This window comes from Erinaceus europaeus, chromosome 12, assembly GCF_950295315.1.
Source record: "Erinaceus europaeus chromosome 12, mEriEur2.1, whole genome shotgun sequence".
In the NCBI taxonomy this organism is placed as follows: Eukaryota; Metazoa; Chordata; class Mammalia; order Eulipotyphla; family Erinaceidae; genus Erinaceus; species Erinaceus europaeus.
Genome location: NC_080173.1, coordinates 85,067,027 through 85,085,521, shown reverse-complemented (window position 1 = coordinate 85,085,521; position 18,495 = coordinate 85,067,027).

The following is an 18,495-nucleotide window of genomic DNA, read 5'->3' as shown; positions in this document are numbered from 1 at the left end:
GTGTGCTCATTCAAATGTTAATCTCTTCTGGAAACACCCTCAAAGATATAACCAGAAATAAAAGTTTAGTCAAGTATCAGGGCGCTCTGGGACCAAGTCAAAGTGATACATAAACTTAAATCATCACAAGTCTACCCTTGATATCTTGGGACTCATAGACATCTTCTGAAGACAAGCTAATCTCTAAGTAAAGACAACAGTCATAACTCCACTTGACATGATATAGTTGTCCCATACACAGTCAAAAGAGTATTAAAATTCTTTCCCCAGAAGAACAGGTAAAGTTCTTAGATGGTGTTTACTTCCTCCTGTAACTTAAATTCCATAATAGTGGCAGTGGAGGTGGTACAGTGGTTAGAGTGACAAACTAACATGCACAAGGTCATGAGTTTAATTGCTGGCATATGGCAGAGTGATGCTCTAGTTCTCTCCTGCTCCCTCTCCCCTCCTCTTTCTTCCTCCCACTTTCTTTCATAAATAAATAAGTCTTTAAAAAAAAAACTAAGGAATTTGTAATACTGTGATATTAAGTTGGTATTTTATATAAGGCATAAAAAAGGAAATAAAAATGATTTGTCACCTGTATCTTTGTTTTATACACACACACACACACACATTCGTAACAAAATAAGGAAGAAAGATAACAATTTCTTCAATGTGGCAAAGTCCTTTTGTCTCTTGTCACTTTGTTTTAAAAATTTTTTTAATTTAAATTTTTTAATTTTTAAATATTTTTTAATTATTAAAAATGTTTATTTATTGGATGGATACATCCAGAAATCAAGAGGGAAGGGGGTGATGGAGAGGGAGAGAGGGGGCCAGGCAGTAGCGCAATGGATTAAGTGCACATGGCGCAAAGCGCAAGGACCTGAGCCCCCAGCTCTCAGGAGAGGTCGCTTCACGAATGGTGAAGCAGGTCTGCAGGTGTCTGTCTTTCTCTCCCCCTCTCTGTCTTCCCCTCCTCTCTCCATTTCTCTCTGTCCTATCCAACAACAACAACAACATGACAATAATAATAACAAGGACAACAGAATGGGAAAAATGGCTTCCAGGAGCAGTGGTTTGTAGTGCAAGTACTGAGCCCCAGCAATCAGCCTGGAGGCGAGAGAGAGAGAGAGAGAGAGAGAGAGGGAGGCGCGCGCTCGCAACACTGCTTCATCACTCACAAAGCTTTTGCCCTGCAGGTGGGGACCTGGGACTCAAACCCAGGTCCTTGTGCATTGTAACATGTGTGCTCAATCAGCCCCAGTCACCTGTTTTTTTCTTTTTATGTCTGCCTTCTTCCGCTATCCGCTTTGTGTTCCCTTTACCTTCAGCAGGCCCCTCTCAGTGGCATCAATTTTTACCTTAATAGCTGAAAGGTTTGAATTGGATTGTTAATAGTTTTCTATCAACCTTAGTCACAGGATAAAGAGAAGTGTCTTAAGGAGTCTCCTGCATTCTAGAATATGCTTTCTCACCACCGAGGATAGTAGTTTTAATTCCCCTTGGTAGACAGAATCAATCACCCTACTCAGCATAGTGACTCTTTTTTTTGCCTGGTGATTCATAGAGTCATGATGAGCCCAAAGTGGCTGAGTGGCAGTCTTAACATTCAGGTCAATGAAATCACTGCAGTGTCTCATAGTGGACTCATTCTGCCCTCTGGGATTAAGACCTCTTGACTAGTAAATTATTAAGTCACAAGAACAAAAAGCAGAATTTTTTGCTAGTGGGTAATTAGGAGTAATAGTAATTGGTGCACTCTCATTTCTACTGCCTGATTCCTTGACCTCTGAATCCTGGTCACCGAAGAAACAGCACCATATATACTACATAGTAATCCATAGCCTTAATGTCTTTCTAGGGACTCTTACTCCATTCCTGCAAGGTAATGTACGCAGAGATGAAACCCTAAGAAAGAACCAAGGAGAAAAAGTAAGGATTAGAACCACTGTAACAGAAATGAAGAATGCCAAAAAAAAAAAAAAAAAGAAATGAAGAATGCCTTTACATTTCTTTTCCTTTTAAAAGATATTTATTTTCACAACACACACCATTTATAACTGAATTTTTTCAAAACCTGATAGAATTGTAGGGAGATAATAGTATTTAGCAGACACCTTATATTATGCAGAACTGGGAAACTATACACATGCACAGACAAGTGTGCTGTAATTTATGAACTCCCTCAATTTTTAAAAAAAGAATTTCAAGGAGAAATAGATAAATCCACTGTTATAGCAGGAAGAGTTCAACATAAGAAAGTAAAGGAACCTCATACAGTGAGTTCAGTCTCTGGTGAACCTACCTCACTCCTGTCTCCCCACAGCCTAATTTTGGAATCCCTAAGGCTCAGGGGGACCAGTTTGGGTTTTGGCAATGCAAATACTTGAGCTTTGAGGGGAAGGAGGATGAGAGATGGATCTCAGTGGGATCTCCAACTTTTGGTGTACCCAAACTAGTTTCACCATTGTATTTGTACCTGCTTCACTGCTTCACAATGGTCTTTTAAAAAACATTTTTTAATTGATTTAATTCTGAACAATGAGTCTGTTGGATAAGAGGGGTACAGTTCCACATAATTCCTATCACCAGTGTTCTGTATCCCATCCCCTCCATTGGAAGCTTTCCTTTTCTTTATCCCTCTGGGAGAATGGACCCAGGATTGTTATGGGGAGCAGAAAGTGGAAGGTCTGGCTTCTGTAATCGCTTCTCCACTGGACATGGGCATTGGCAGGTCGATCCACACTCCCAGCCTGAAAAAAACATTGTTTTATTGCTCTGTCTTTTACTTTGATAATACAGAAATCAAGAGAGGGAGGAGGTAGAGTGGGAGAGAGAAACACATGTAACTCTGCTTCACCTGCAGCCTTGCTTTACCTCTCATGCAGCTTCCCTCCAGCTGGTGGGACCCCTAGTCCTTGCAGACAGCCATGTGTGCGCTCAACCAGGCAGGCCACTCCCAGTTTCCTTCCAGTGGTCTCAACAGCTTCTTCAATAAAACTTTGAAATGAAAATCAAATTAAGTGAAAAATCTACCTTTTTTTTTCCCAGGAAGGATGCAGAAGATGAGAGAGACAGAGTGGAGGTGGCCAGGTGGTTGAGTAGCCAGTAGAGCTCACATATTGCCATGCATAAGGACTGGGGTTCGAGTCCTTGGTCCTGACCTGCAAGAGGGGAACTTCAGGAGCAGGGAAGCAGTTTCTCTTTCTCTCCCTCTCCCTCTCCCTCTCCCCCCCCTCTTTCTAACTGTCCCTCTTCTCTCAATTTCTTTCCTTGTCCAAAATTAAGAAATAATCTTGGGGGCCAGGCGGTTGCGCAGTGGGTTAAGGGTACATGGTGCGAAGCACAAGGATTGGCGTAAGGATCTGGGTTCAAACCCCTTGATCCCCACCTGCAGGGAGCTTCACAAGTGGGGAAGCAGGTCTGCAGGTGTCTGTCTTTCTCTCTTCCTGTCTTCCCCTCCTCTCTTGATTTCTCTCTGTCCTATCCAGCAAGGACAACAATAACAAAAACGGCAAAAAAATAGGAAAAAAAAGTCTCCAGGAGCAGTGGATTTGTAGTGCAGGCACTGAGTCCCAGTGATAACCCTGGAGGCAAAGTCATCATCATCATCATCATCTTGGTAATCAGGCAGTGGTGTAGTGGTCTCAGTTTCCATGTTTGGCATCTCATGTGCCAGAGTGATGCTCTTCTGCTCACTCTCCATCTCCATCTCCCTCTCTCTGTTTCTCTGTCTCTGTCTCTCTTTCTCTCTCATGAATCAATCTTGAGGTTGAGGAAATAGCTTGACTGGCAGAGCGTGAGGCTGTCATGCCTGAGGTGCTGGGTCTGTTCCCCAGTACCAGATGGATTGGGGAGGGGGGACTTCTGGCTTTTCTCTGTCTCTCCCTCCTCTCTGCTTCAAGTGCAACTCTCTGTCACTTGTAAGAAGTAAAAAAGTAAATAAAATATCTTGAAAAAAAAAAAAGGCTTGGGGCCAGGGAGACAACACAGTGGTTTATTTATTTATTTATTTATTTACTCCCTTTTGTTGTCCTTGTTGTTTTATTGTTGTAGTTATTATTGTTGTTGTCATTGTTGGATAGGACAGAGAGAAATGGAGAGAGGAGGGGAGACAGAGCAGGGGAGAGAAAGACAGACACCTGCAGACCTGCTTCACCGTCTGTGAAGCAGGTGGGGAGCCAGGGGCCTGAACCAGGATCCTTGAGCTGGTCCTTGTGCTTTGCACCACCTGCGCTTAACCTGCTGCGCTACCGCCTGACTCTCAACACAGTGGTTTTTATGCAAATAACTCTCCTACCTGAGGCTCTGAGGCCTCTGGTTCAATCCCCAGCACCACCAGGCATAGCTGAGCTGGGTTCTGGAGTTAAAAAAAAAACAAAAAACTACTTTCAAGCTTGAAGCTAGCTTCAAAGTCCCAGATTCAATCCTCTGTACCACCATAAGCCAAAGCTAAGCAGTGCACTCATTTACACACTCTCTCTCATTAATGAATAAATAATTCTTGAAAGAAAAAGAAGTCCGTCATTGAAGTGAAGTGGCATCCTCAACACGACACACCACGTCTGGGTGTGTGTGTGTGTGTTCCCATGGCCTCATTACTGAATTATGGTTACTGCTCACTTGGTTAAATCAATATTGATGATATTTCTCTACTAAACATTGCTGTTTCCCCTTTCCCTAGCTTTCTTCTTTGGAATAAGTCTCAAAATCCAACTCCAACTCAAAAGAGACAGAAGAAACTATTTTCTTCCGGTAGTGAGTAGTATCTTCATAAACTGTTTGGAATTCTGTAACGAAGACCTGTTTATTCTCTCCATTATTTATTCACAGAGTTGTTTGTGTATTTGAGTGTGCTTACTCATTTCATACTTTGGGTTATAGTTTCAGGCACCATTGTTTATTTCATTGCTTGACTAATTCCAGCTCAGACATTGGCTTCTCTTTCAGTGTCCTTGGGATGTGCTCCCATCCTTTTTTTTTTTTTTAGTCACTCCCTTACCTTTGGAAAGAAGATGGAAAGATGATGCTCAAGACAGAGAATTTAAAGGCTGGAGTGGGGAGACTTAGGGGGAGAAGCAAAATGAGCAGGAGTTAGGAAGGAGGACTGGAAACAGATAGAAAAAGGTGGGAAATAGAAGTGGCTTATCACCACTGTTCTTTAAAGGCTGGAGTTATCAAGTGAATGTTACTAGTTGTGACAATTCTTGCACAATGGGAGGGATGGTCCTTGGCTTCTGTTCACTTGGGGGAAGTGACTGATCCTAGTAACTTGTGTCTATCCTTCACACTTTTCCCAATTTAGACAAGACATGTACTACAGACGACATTCACACCAGATGACAACTATCTCCCCGAGCTTGGAGCCTTTCTTTGTAGCTGACTTCTTCGTACCTGTGCTGGTTTTTCTCCTAATTCTCAGGTTGGGTTTCTTCCTCTCTTTCCTTGCCCCAAGCTCAAGGCTCAGTCTGCATGTTCCTGCTCCTACCCTCCACCCTTTACTCCTGAAGGTCACCTCTGCACAGTTCACTTCCCAACCTCCTCTTCAACATCTGCCTTCTCTTTTTAAAGTTTATATTTATTTATTATATTGATAGAAATAGAGAGAAACTGAGAGGGGAATGGAAGATAGAGAGGGAGAGAGACCTGCAGCCCTGCTTCAGCATTCATGAAGATTTCCCCCTGCAGGTGGGGACCAGGGGCTTGAATCTGAGTCTGTATACACTGTAAGGTGAACGCTTAACCAGGCGTGCCACTGCCTGGGCCTGTTTGTATATCCTAGCACCTGCTGGACAGCTCCTTCTTGATAGCTTGTCCACTACCTCTAACTTGAAACTTGTGTGCAATCAAGGGCAAGCATTTGTCTCCAAAGGACTCTTTCATTTACATACCCCTGAAATTGTGTACTCAAAACTCTGGCTTTATTTTTTTATTTTCTCTTAATATCCAGGGCTGATTGTTTCTTCTTCCAACTCTCTCTATCTCTCTCTCTCTCTCTCAGAGCATTGCTCAGCTTTGGTTTATTGTGGTTTGGGATTGAACCTGGGACCTTGGAGCCTAAAGCACGACAGTCTCTTTGCATAACCATTATGCTATCTACCCCTGTCCCACATTATTTTTAATTAAGTATCTTTTCCTTTATTAAAAAAAAAATCTAGGTCAGAGAGAAATTGAGAATGGAGGGGGAGACAGAGAAGGAGAGAAAAAGATAGACACCTGCAGACCTGCTTCACTGCTCATGAAGCTTCCCCCCTGTAAGTGGGGAGTGGGAGCTTGTACCCCAGTTCTTGTGCATGATAATAATGTATTTATTTTGTGTGTGAGAGAGAGAGAGACAAAGAGAAAGAGTCAGAGGCCAGAGCAGCATGCATTCATGTGTAGTGCCAGGAACTGAACTCAAGACCCCCTTCTTGGAGGTCTAGTTCTCTACCCATTATGCTACTTTCTGGATCTCCTGGCTTCGCTACTTACATATCAGTCTTCTCTTCCTCCTCAACATAGAATTCCTTGCCATCTTTCTTACCTGCCACTGTCCTATTTCTTCAGCCTGGCATTTGTACATGTCACCAAATTTTTCAGCAGTGGGTTTCCACCCCACTATACCTCTATGACTTTCCTATACCCTTTCCATTCCAGCCCTGATAATTTAATCATTATCTCTTAAAACAAATTGTGTGAAAAATAGTTCACGTGGATAATGTGAGGCTTTACCAAGTGCCTACCCCAGCTTTGAGCTTGGCTCTACTGCATTGAAGGAAGTTTTGGTGTTGTGGTCTTTCTCTCTGCCTTCTCTGTATCTTCTAAAAATAAATAAATAAAAGTAAACATCATGTTAAAAAAAAGAAAAATAGCATTTTGTGTCTGCTGATTACTGGGTTTTTACCCAAGGCATTAACTCAATCTGACATTCTTTTTTTTTTTTTTCAAAGAGGTGAAATTTTTTTATTTTTTAATTTTTAATTTTTTTTTAAATTTATTTTTTATTTAAGAAAGGATAAATTAACAAAACCATAGGGTAGGAGGGGTACAACTCCACACAATTCCCACCACCCAATCTCCATATCCCACCCCCTCCCCTGATAGCTTTCCCATTCTCTATCCCTCTCGGAGCATGGACCCAGGGTCGTTGTGGGTTGCAGAGGGTGGAAGGTCTGGCTTCTGTAATTGCTTCCCCGCTGAACATGGACGTTGACTGGTCGGTCCATACTCTCTTTCCCTAGTAGGTTGGGGCTCTGGGGAAGCAGAGCTCCAGGACACATTGGTGGGGTCTTCAGTCCAGGGAAGCCTGGCCGGCATCCTGATGGCATCTGGAACCTGGTGGCTGAAAAGAGAGTTAACATACGAAGCCAAACAAATTGTTGAGCAATCATGGACCCAAAGGTTGGAATAGTGGAGAGGAAGTGTTGGGGGGGGGTACTCGCTGCAAACTCTAGTGTACTTTTGCTTTCAGGTATATGTTTTGCACTAGTTTATGGATACGTGTGAACATTTGCTCTCTCTCAAAGAACCTGGTCTATATCTAGGTTTTGGGACTTTGTTAGAAAGTGAACCACCTGGGATGGAATTAGAGAATACTATGAAAAGAAAGGTCTCACCCGAGTAATGAAGCTGGAGGGTTGTCATTCCACACGTGAAGTCTCTGGACACAGTCTGAGCTGAAGCATGTTGAGGTGGCAATTGTTGCATTGATTAGGTTGCGGTTGCCTTCTTTTTTTTTAATTTTTATTTGTAAAAAGGAAACACTGACAAAAAACATAGGATAAGATGGGTACAACTCCACACAATTCCCACCACCAGAACTCTGTATCCCATCCCCTCCCCTAATAGCTTTCCTATTCCTTAACCCTCTGGGAGTATGGACCCAGGGTCATTGTGGGATGCAGAAGGTGGAAAGTCTGGCTTCTGTAATTGCTTCCCCGCTGAACATGGGCGTTGACAGATTGATCCATACTCCCAGTCTGCCTCTCTCTTTCCCTAGTTGGGTGGGGCTCTGGGGAAGCGGAGCTCCAGGACATATTGGTGGGGTTGTCTGTCCAGGGAAGTCTGGTTGGCATCCTGCTGGCATCTGGAACCTGGTGGCTGAAAAGAGAGTTAATATACAAAGCCAAACAAATTGTTGACCAATCATGGACCTAAAGGCTGGAATAGTGTAGATGAAGAGTTGGGTTGTACTCCATTTTGTAGATAGCTAGTAGGCATATTTTAGTTATATTCCATAGGGCCTGTGGCTATACTATTTTATTTTATTTTTTTTCCCTTGAGTCTGAAATCTGATATGCAGGTAGATCCAAGTTATTGTCTGGGGAGATGATGTTGGAAAAGGAACAGAAAGCTGGATCAGGGAAGAGAGTAGCTCCCTGATATGGGAAAGGGGTATAAATATTGTTGACTGTAAACCCCATATATTTGATTTGGTCTAGGGCCCATATTCAGCTTAAGAGCCTAGGTGACCTCTGCATCCCTGTAGATCTGAGCTCATATTCTGTGGTCCTGAGTAGGAACATTCCAAGCTGCCCCAATATCAGGACCCATATTCCTCAGGTGTAGCATAGAGTATGTTGTCCATCCTCCCTTTGGAGTATGGAACATTCTCTACTATTGTAGATCCAAGTTGAGGGCAACGTCCTATGGGGGGCCCAGAAGCTTCCCTATTCTTTATCCCTCTGGGAGAATGGACCAAAATTCTTTATGGGGTACAGAAGGTGGGAGGTCTGGCTTCTGTAACTCCTCTGCTGGACATGGGCATTGGCAGGTCGATCCATACCCCCAGCCTATTTCTGTCTTTTCCTAGTGAGGTAGGGCTCTGGAGAGATGATACTTGGAGACACATTGGTGAGGTCATCAGGATTCATTTTCTTTTAACTTGTCCAAGAATTTTTTTCCCCAACTCAAATTTCATTCAAGTCTGATCTCTTCCAAGAAGCATTTTCTGACTACTTCTACTGTCGATGGCACTGCCTCTTCCAAAGTCCAAGGACACTGGCTAATGATAGACTGGATTGGCCTTTACGTATCCTTTCTTAGAAGCGTGTTTGTACTCTCTACATTCCCAATGTGCAGAGACTACCCCTCATTCCTTCCTTTCTAACCCTCACCCAGTACCTGGCACAGGACCTGGAATCACAGATGCCACATAGCATTGGACACATGCCATCATTCATAGGCTAGGCTGTTATTTGGAGGAAAAGAAGATCAAGTTTGAAGGGTTAAAAAAGAATATTGATAGGGCACCAAAGTAAAAACCCTGGGGTGAGGGCAGATATTCAGCTTCCTGAGGTGGTGGGTGGATGGGTGGGAAGCACAGACTGAGTCATTTTAATACATAGGCTGAGTCTTTGATATGCTGACTCTCTCAAAAGCCTAGACCAGGGAGAACAGAAGCAACCGGTGGCACAGCTACATACAAATAATGTCAAAGGACATAAATTATGGTGATGTTGGGTATTATACAATAAATCCTAACAAAGGGATTTTTCAAAGTTAACCCAACTACCAAATAATGTGATTATAACAATAACTATCTATTGTCTTCTTGAACCCCAAGTCAGCAGGAACCTCACATTTCCACTATAGAGCCTATCTTTCCCCCAGTCCTGGAACCTTAGGGTGGGGCTCACTTTCCTGCATGCTTCTCTCAGTTCATACCAAATAATATTGCATCCGCCGATCACAACCTAATCAATGCAACGAGTACCACCTCAGCATGCTTCACTTCAGACTGTGTCCAGAGACTTCAGGTGTGGAATGACAACCCTTCAGCTTCATTACTCGGGTGAGACCTTTCCTTTCATAGTATTCTCTAATTCCATTCCAGGTGGTTCACTTCCTGAAAAAGTCCCAAAACCTTGAACCTGGATTCAAGCCCCCAGTCCCCACTTGCAGGAGGAAAGTTTTATGAGCGGTAAAGCAGGGCTGCAGGTGTCTCTCTGTTTCTCTCCGTCTCTGTCACCCCCCCTTCCTCTTGATTTCTGGCTGTCTCTATCCAATAAATAAAGAGATTTAAAAAATAAAAATACATTTAAAAAAAAGAGGGTAAAGGCAATGAGGCTGTTAAGGGTATGTCACTCAGTGGCTGGTGACAGGTCAGGAAAGAGGTAGAAAAGAATATGGAAGACAGCTGGCGGGACAGAGGGGAGGCATGGAGAGGTCGAGCCAGCGTGAATCCCTGGGTCTTGACGAGGGCAACTAAGTACATAATCCTATGATTTACTGAACTGTGGTCACTCAACAAATGGAAGGGTTGGGGGCTGGGGAGATAGCACAGCTGCTATGCAAAAGGCTTTTATGCCTGAAGCACTAAAGTTCCCAGGTTCAGTCCTCAGCACCACCATAAATCAGAGCTGGTGAAATAAACAACTATTTAATAAGTAAGAAAGAAAGGAAAGAGAAGGATTGGGAAGTATGATAAACTTGGTATCAACAAACCCATTTTTGGAGCCTCTGGGAATGATAGAAGAGGTGCTCATGACCCACCTCACTTTTTGTCGCTTTGCACATTTCAAAGCTTTGATGTCTGCAGAAGGTCAAAGGAATCTATGGTAAAGGAGCGGCAAGCAAGTGCAAGCAAGCCGGAAGTCGCTGGACACTAAGTGCCAGCAGCAGAGCAACGCTCTCTAATCTCCGAGAGGGCAGGGACTCTGACTTTTCACGTTTGTGTTCTGGTGTCTTGGGTACTGACTGGCACATTTAATGAAATCTTTTGAATGACTAATGACTAGATGAATGCAGGATTAAATATATTTGCTAATGGGGATACAGCAAGCACCGTCTCCTGAGCCCCTCCCTATGGGAGCTGGCCCTCTGCTTAGGGAGACAAGGGTGTATCAGTAGCTTGAATAGAGCTTGGATGTAAGGGCAGTGAGAGAGTGAGGGAGAAACCCTGGTCTTTGTGGTAGATTTAAAGATACATAGATATTTTCTTTTTAAATTTTTAATATTTATTTTTATTTATTTATTCCCTTTTGTTGCCCTTGTTTTATTGTTGTAGTTATTATTGTTGTTGTTATAGATGTCATCGTTGCTGAATAGGACAGAGAGAAATGGAGAGAGGAGGGGAAAACAAAGAGGGAGAGAGAAAGACAGACACCTGCAGACCTGCTTCACTGCTTGTGAAGCGACTCCCCCCCAGGTGGGGAGCCAGGGGCTCGAACTGAGATCCTTACGCCAGTGCTTGTGCTTTGCGCCACGTGAGCTTAACCCACTGCGCTACTGCCTGCCTCCCACATAGATATTTTCTACCCAAAGAAGAGGAAAGGCCATTTCAGGAAGAAGAAATATTCCATATGAAGATCTGGAGGAGTGAAAATGGACAATATAGTTCTTAGACTAATGGTCGAGTATAACTGGAATTCCTCACAACAGCCATCATTCCTACCATCATCCTATAAGAAAAATTTTACCATCCTTCTTGCTGAGGGGCTACCTTGTGTATATTCATATTTACTTTACCCAGAATGAACTCACTGCTCAAGAGTCTGGGAAGTGGCTCAGTGTCCAAAGCACAAGACTCAAAAGTATAAGGGCCAGAGTTCAATTCCCAGAATCTCATGTGTCAGAGGGAAGCTCTGATTCTCTCTCTGTCTCTTCTGTTAATAAATAATAAACCTTGCTGGGGAGATGGCATAAAGGTTATGCAAACAGCCTTCATGCCTGAGGCCTGAGCTTCCTGGTTCAATCCGTAGCACCACTATAAATCAGAACTGAGCAGTGCTCCTGATAAAAAAGTAATAAGTAAAATGATGGCTAAATAAATCTCAAGTAAGATGGTTACAGGGGCTTGGGTGGATACAAGTCTTGGTGAGGAGTATGGGGACATACATGCACCATAAGTGGGCGTGAAAATTCACCTGAAATCCAGTATTTTCTTTTGTGAAACAATTTTAAATCACTGAAAATAAAATCATACATGGGAGTCAGGCGGTAGCACAGCGGGTTAAGCGCATGTGGTGCAAAGCACAAGGACCGTTGTAAGGATCCCAGTTTGAGGCCCCGACTCCCCACCTGCAGGGGAGTCGCTTCATAAGCAATGAAGCAGGTCTGCAGGTGTCTTTCTCTCCTCCTCTCTGTCTTCCCTTCATCTCTCCATTTCTCTCTGTCCTATCCAACAACGATGACATCAATAACAACAACAATAATAACTACAACAATGAAACATCAAGGGCAACAAAAGGGAATAAATTAAATATTTTTAAAAAATCATTCATAAAGAAAAAATACTTTTTTTTCTGATCAAGTAAAACATTAAAAAAGAAATAACTACAAAACCACAGATGGCTACTTAACTCAAGGACAAACAGTAAATTGTCTAGCAGACTAAGAGGCATATTTCAGTAGAATCCCTGCCAAGTCAGAAGGAGCATGGCCAGTTTCTCGTGTGTGTGTGTGTGTGTGTGTGTGTGTGTGTGTGTGTGTGTGTGTGTGTGTGTGTAAAGACAGAGTCAGGCAGTTAGCCATAGGAGCAAAAATGGCTGCAAAGAAGTCACAGGGAATCAGAGTCACCAGGAAGAGGTCACAAAAGCCTTATGTTAAAGAAAAGGCTTATTGGGCAGGTGCTTTACAAAGTCAATGACAAAAGAGGAGATATGACAACCCCCTTTCTCCTATTAATCTGTCTAGCTGTCTGGAATTTGGTGACGATGCCTGGAGACTCAGAGGCTACCTTTAAACAGGAAGATGAGAGTCACAGAGAACAACAGGTCCAATGCTGCCAGGACTCACACCACCAGCCTCGGACAGCCAACTGTGGACAAACGACACGAGGAAAACAAGCCAGTTGCTACTAGATGCTTATTACTTGAAGTTGAATGTTTCACCAGACTTATGGTTTAAATATTCTTTTTGTTTGTTTGTTTATTTGTTTGTGTTGCCACCAGGGTTATTGCTGGGGTTTGGTGCCTTCACGATAATTCTACCTTTGCTGGTGGCCGATTTTACTTTTTTTTTTTCCAGTACAGATAGTACAGAGAGAAATTGGGAGAGGAGAGACAGAGAGCGAGAGAGAAAGAGAAATGCCTACAGACCTGCTACACCTCTGTAAGTTTCCACCCTGTAAGTGGGCAAGTGGGGGATTGAACCTGAGTGTACTGCTACTTACTCGGCCCCAAGTATTTATTTTTTAAAAATAGGATTCAGGGGGGTCGGGCGGTGGCGCAGTGGGTTAAGCACATGTGGCGCAAAGCGCAGGAACCGGTGTAAGGATCCCGGTTCGAGCCCCCGGCTCCCCACCTGCAGGGGAGTCGCTTCACAGGCGGTGAAGCAGGTCTGCAGGTGTCTATCTTTCTCTCCCCTTCTCTGTCTTCCCCTCCTCTCTCCATTTCTCTCTGTCCTATCCAACAACGACTTGCGTCAACAAGGGCAATAATAATAACCACAACGAAGCTACAACAAGGGCAACAAAAGGGGGAAAAAATGGCCTCCAGGAGCGGTGGATTCATGGTGCAGGCACCGAGCCCAGCAATAACCCTGGAGGAGGAAAAAGGAAAAAAAAAAAGGATTCAGGAAGCTAAAGGTAAGAATTAGGCAGATGACGGGAGTCGGGCTGGTAGCACAGCGGGTTAAGCGTACGTGGCGCAAAGCGCAAGGACCGGCTTTTAAACTTTTTTTTTTTAATTGCCACCAGGATTATCACTGGGCCTCAGTACCTGCACGATGAATAATGACTCCTGGCGGCCATCATTTTTATTTTTTATTTGACAGGACAGAAAGCAATTGAAAGGGGAGGTGGAGATAGAGAAGGAGAAAGAGACACCTGCAGTGCTTCTTCACTGCTTGTGAAATTTCCCCTTGTCTTTGCGTATGGTAATGTTTGCACTCAACCGGTGTGTGACCGCCCAGCCCCTAAACCGTCCTTTTTTTTTTTTTTTTTTTTTTTTTTAAAGTAATTGGGAATGTTCCTCTGATTTCAGTCAATCAATGAAGTGAAAAAACGTAATCCACCTGTTGTGGAGATCATACATGGTTTAAGTAAAGCGCCCTCTCGTGGCCAAAAACTGAATAACAGGAGCTGCTGCCTATTGAGAGAGGATAGAGATGAATAAAATGGTGGCCTCCCCCAGGGCTCTGTTCTGGCTCCTATGCTATTTAATATTTACATCAGTGACCTCCCAGAAACTTCTTCAAGGAAGTTCATCTACGCCGATGACATCTGCTGTGCAACTCAGGCATCAAAGTTCGACATTCTCGAGGAAACACTTAAGACATGTCTCTGATATCTGATTACTGTAAAAAATGGTGACTAATCCCTAGCACTGCAGAAAACGGTATCATCTGTTTTCCATCTACACCATGCCTCGGCCTCGCGTGAGCTTAATGTGCAGCTTGGCGATACGAGAATCCGGCATGAAGCCCAGCCAGTCTATCTTGGCGTTACTCTCGATCGCACTCTATCATTTCACGAACATCTCATAAAAACTGCAGCAAAGGGGGTCGGGCGGTGGCGCAGTGGGTTAAGCGCATGTGGCGCAAAGCGCAGGAACCGGCGTAAGGATCCCGGTTCGAGCCCCCGGCTCCCCACCTGCAGGGGAGTCGCTTCACAGGCGGTGAAGCAGGTCTGCAGGTGTCTATCTTTCTCTCCCCTTCTCTGTCTTCCCCTCCTCTCTCCATTTCTCTCTGTCCTATCCAACAACGAATTGCGTCAACAAGGGCTATAATAATAACCACAACAAAGCTACAACAAGGGCAACAAAAGGGGGGAAAAATGGCCTCCAGGAGCGGTGGATTCATGGTGCAGGCACCGAGCCCAGCAATAACCCTGGAGGAGGAAAAAAAAAAAAACTGTAGCAAAGGTGGGCGCGAGGAATAACATCTTTGCAAGACTGGCCAGCTACTCATGGGGCACTAGCGCTTCCACACTATGATCATCCTCTCTGGCATTATGCTATTCCACTGCAGAATACTGTGCCCCAGTATGGTTCCGTAGCCCCCATGCCCACTTGGTCGATTCCAAATTATATTCCTCCATGAGGATAATTTCTGGAACCATCCGTTCCACCCTGGTTCCATGGCTGCCAGTTCTTAGCAACATCGCCCCGCCAGATATTCATCGGGATGCGGCATCATCTAAGTTCATTTCCCACGTCTCCGCTCGACCGGACCTGCCAATATACGTGGATATCTTCGCCCACCCTGTCCAACGCTTGACGTCTCGTCACCCAATCTGGTCCCCTACGCCTACACTGAACTTCTCTGTTCCAGACTCTTGGAAACAGAGTTGGCAGTCAGCTGAAGTAAAGAACAAACACCTCATCACAGACCCCTGCGAGCGTCAACCCGGCTTTGTCCTTGCACTTTGCACCACCCAAAAAAGATCTTTTAAGATATATATCCTCGAAGGGGCCAGGTGATGGCAAACTGGTAGAGTGTACACATTAGCATACACTTGAACCAGGCTCAAGTCCCTGGCTCCCATTGGGAGGTGGGAAGCTTCACAAGTGGTAAATCAATGCTTCAGATGTCTCTTTTTCTCTCTGTCTCCCCGTCTCTCAATTTCTCTCTTGTATCTATTCAAAGAAGAAAAAAAAAGTTGACCACCGGGACTGGTGGGCTTGCTTGTCTTGCAGACACTGAACCCTAGTGATAACCCTGCTAGCAATTAAGAAAGAAATGAAAAAAAGAGAGGGAGATAGCATAGCCATTATTCAGAGGCTCTCATGCCTGAGTCTCCAAGGTCCCAGGTTCAATTCCTTGCACCACCAAAATCCAGAGTTGAGCAGTTCTCTGGAGAAAAAAAAAAAAAGAAGTATAGAGAAAAGAATTGACAGGAGCTATAAATATAGAGATCGATTCTATTTATTTCCCCTCTGCATAATCCACTATTATGTCATTGTTTCCTCCTAATCTATAATGCCAACACTGGAGCAAGGTGGTGCCATGGCTATATTTCTCTCTCCCTCACTCTCTCTCCTCTCCTTTTTCATTGTCTCACTGTCATATCAAATAAAAGGGGGAAAAAAAAAAAAGGAAAAATGGCCTCTCTCAGTGGAGATACTGAGCCCCATCAATAAGCCTAGTGACAGATAAATAAATAAGGACATAAACTAACTTTGTTATGATGAAGCAGGCCAGCTCAGTGTAGGAATTTGGACTCAGCATACGGTGGCGTCAGCCTGACTAGGGAGCATGCTCACAAGCGGATGTGGGCAGGAGGGACTCTATAAGCAATGACCTGGAGCAGCTCGCTCTGTTTGGAATACCTCCCTCGTGGCTCTCTCCTGTTGGCGAAGCTCCAGGGTTGATCTTCCTCCTGATCTCTTCACGTTGTTGTCTTGGGTAGCTTAGTTTACGGACTTTTGACTTCTGCCAATTCTGGGTTAGACTTTTCCCCTTACTTATGTTCATAGTGATTTTTTTTTATTTAGAAGTTTTTTTAAATTTATTTATAAAATGGAAATATTGACAAGATCATAGGATAAGAGGGATAGAATTCCACATCCCACCACCAGAACTCTGTATCCTCTCCCTTGAAAGCTTTCCTGTTCTTTTTTTTTTTTTTTTTTGCCTCCAGAGTTATTGCTAGGGCTCGGTGCCTGCTCTACAAATCCACTGCTCCTTGAGGCTATTTTTTTCCCATTTTGTTGCCCTTGTCGTTGTCATTGCTGTTGTTGTTGGATAGAGAGAAATTAAGAGAGGAAGGGAGACGGGGGGGAGAGAAAAGAGAGACACCTACAGACCTGCTTCACCACTTGTGAGGCGACCCCCCTGCAGGTGGGGAGCCAGGGGCTAGAACCTTAGGGGCATCCTTGCACTTTGCGCCACATGTGCTTACCCACTGCACTGTCCCCCACTTTCCTATTCTTTATCCCTCTGGGAGCATGGACCCAGGATCATTATGGGATGCAGAAGGTGGAAGGTCTGGATTCTGTAATTGCTTCCCGGCTGAACATGGGTGTTGACAGGTTGATCCATACTCCCAGTCTGCCTCTCTCTTTCCCTAGTGGGCTGGGGCTCTGGGGAATCGGAGCTCTAGGCCATATTGGTGGGGTTGTCTGCCCAGGGAAGTCAGGTTGGCATCATGGTAGCATCTGAAACCTGGTGGCTGAAAAAGAGCTAAAGATATAAAGCAGAATAAAATGTTGACTAATTTTGGGGTCTCCCATTTTGGAAAAGGCTACTAGGTCTATTTTAGGTATATTCCAAGGGGCCCATAACTTTATTAGTTTTAGCCTGAGCCTGACATCTAATATGCAGATGAACCCAAGTTATTGTCTGGTGAGATAGTGTCATAGTTGGAAAAAGGACTAGAGAGTTGCATAAGGGAAGAGAGTAGCTCCCAAATATGGGAAAAGTATCTAAATATTGTTAACTGCAAACCTCATCGGTTTGATCTGGGGCCCATATTCAGCATATTCTGCGTCCCTGTAGGTCTGAGCTCGCATTCTGTGGTCACAGCTAGGAACATTCCAGGCTGTACTCATTGCAGAACCCATCTTCCTTGAGTGGTAGAGTATGTCGGCCCAACCTCCCTTCAGAGAATGGAACACTCCATACCATTGTTGATCCACATTGAGGGCAAGGCACTATAGGGGTCCACAGAGGGGTCCACTGTGATGTTCCTGATGGAGATGACCAGTGACAGTGGAGAGAGGGATCTGTTAGAGGTCTAGGTCCATCATGTCTGTGTGGGAATCCCAGTATGCCCCCTGACTAGGGTCCCAGGTGATGGGGTGGCCTGGTAGTGACTAAAGAGTCATCATTAAAGTATGCCAGTCTCTTGCCCTTAGTCAGCTTTTGTAGTCCTTTTGACAAGGTTAGCTTTAGAGTGATTGAGGGACGTGTAATAGGAAGTAGGTGAGGAGGATGTCTAGGTCTAAGTAGAAATTATTTCATTAGGTACTTTATGGGGTTGGTTTTTTTTTTTAGGTCTTTCTATTTGCTTGATGCACTTACTGCAAATTATTGTTCACTTTTGCTTTAAGGTATATATTTTCCCCTAACTTATGGTTACATGTGTATATATGCCCTACCTCATGGGCCCTGGTCTACATCTAGATTTTTGAGGCTTTGTTAAGAAGTGCACCACCCAAGATGGAATTAACGAGTCCTATGAGCTAGGAAAGGTCTCACTAGAGCAATGAAGCTGAAGAGTTGACATTTCATGTCTGACGTCTCTGGACACAGTCCAAAGTGAAACAAGCCGAGGTGGTACTGGTTGCATTGATTAGGTTGGGATCAGCAGGTAGTAGGAACTGAGAGAAGCATGCAGGAAAGCGAGCCCCATCTTAGAGGTTCCAGGACTGGGAGAAATATGGGCTTCATAAAGAATAGGGAAGGTTCTGTCTCTGATTGTCAGAGAAATGCAAATAAAGACAACAATGAGATACCACTTCACTCCTGTGAGAATGTCATACATCAGAAAAGGTAACAGCAGCAAATGCTGGAGAGGGTGTGGGGTCAAAGGAACCCTCCTGCACTGCTGGTGGGAATGTCAATTGGTCCAACCTCTGTGGATAACAGTCTGGAGAACTCTCAGAAGGCTAGAAATGGACCTACCCTATGACCCTGCAATTCCCCTCC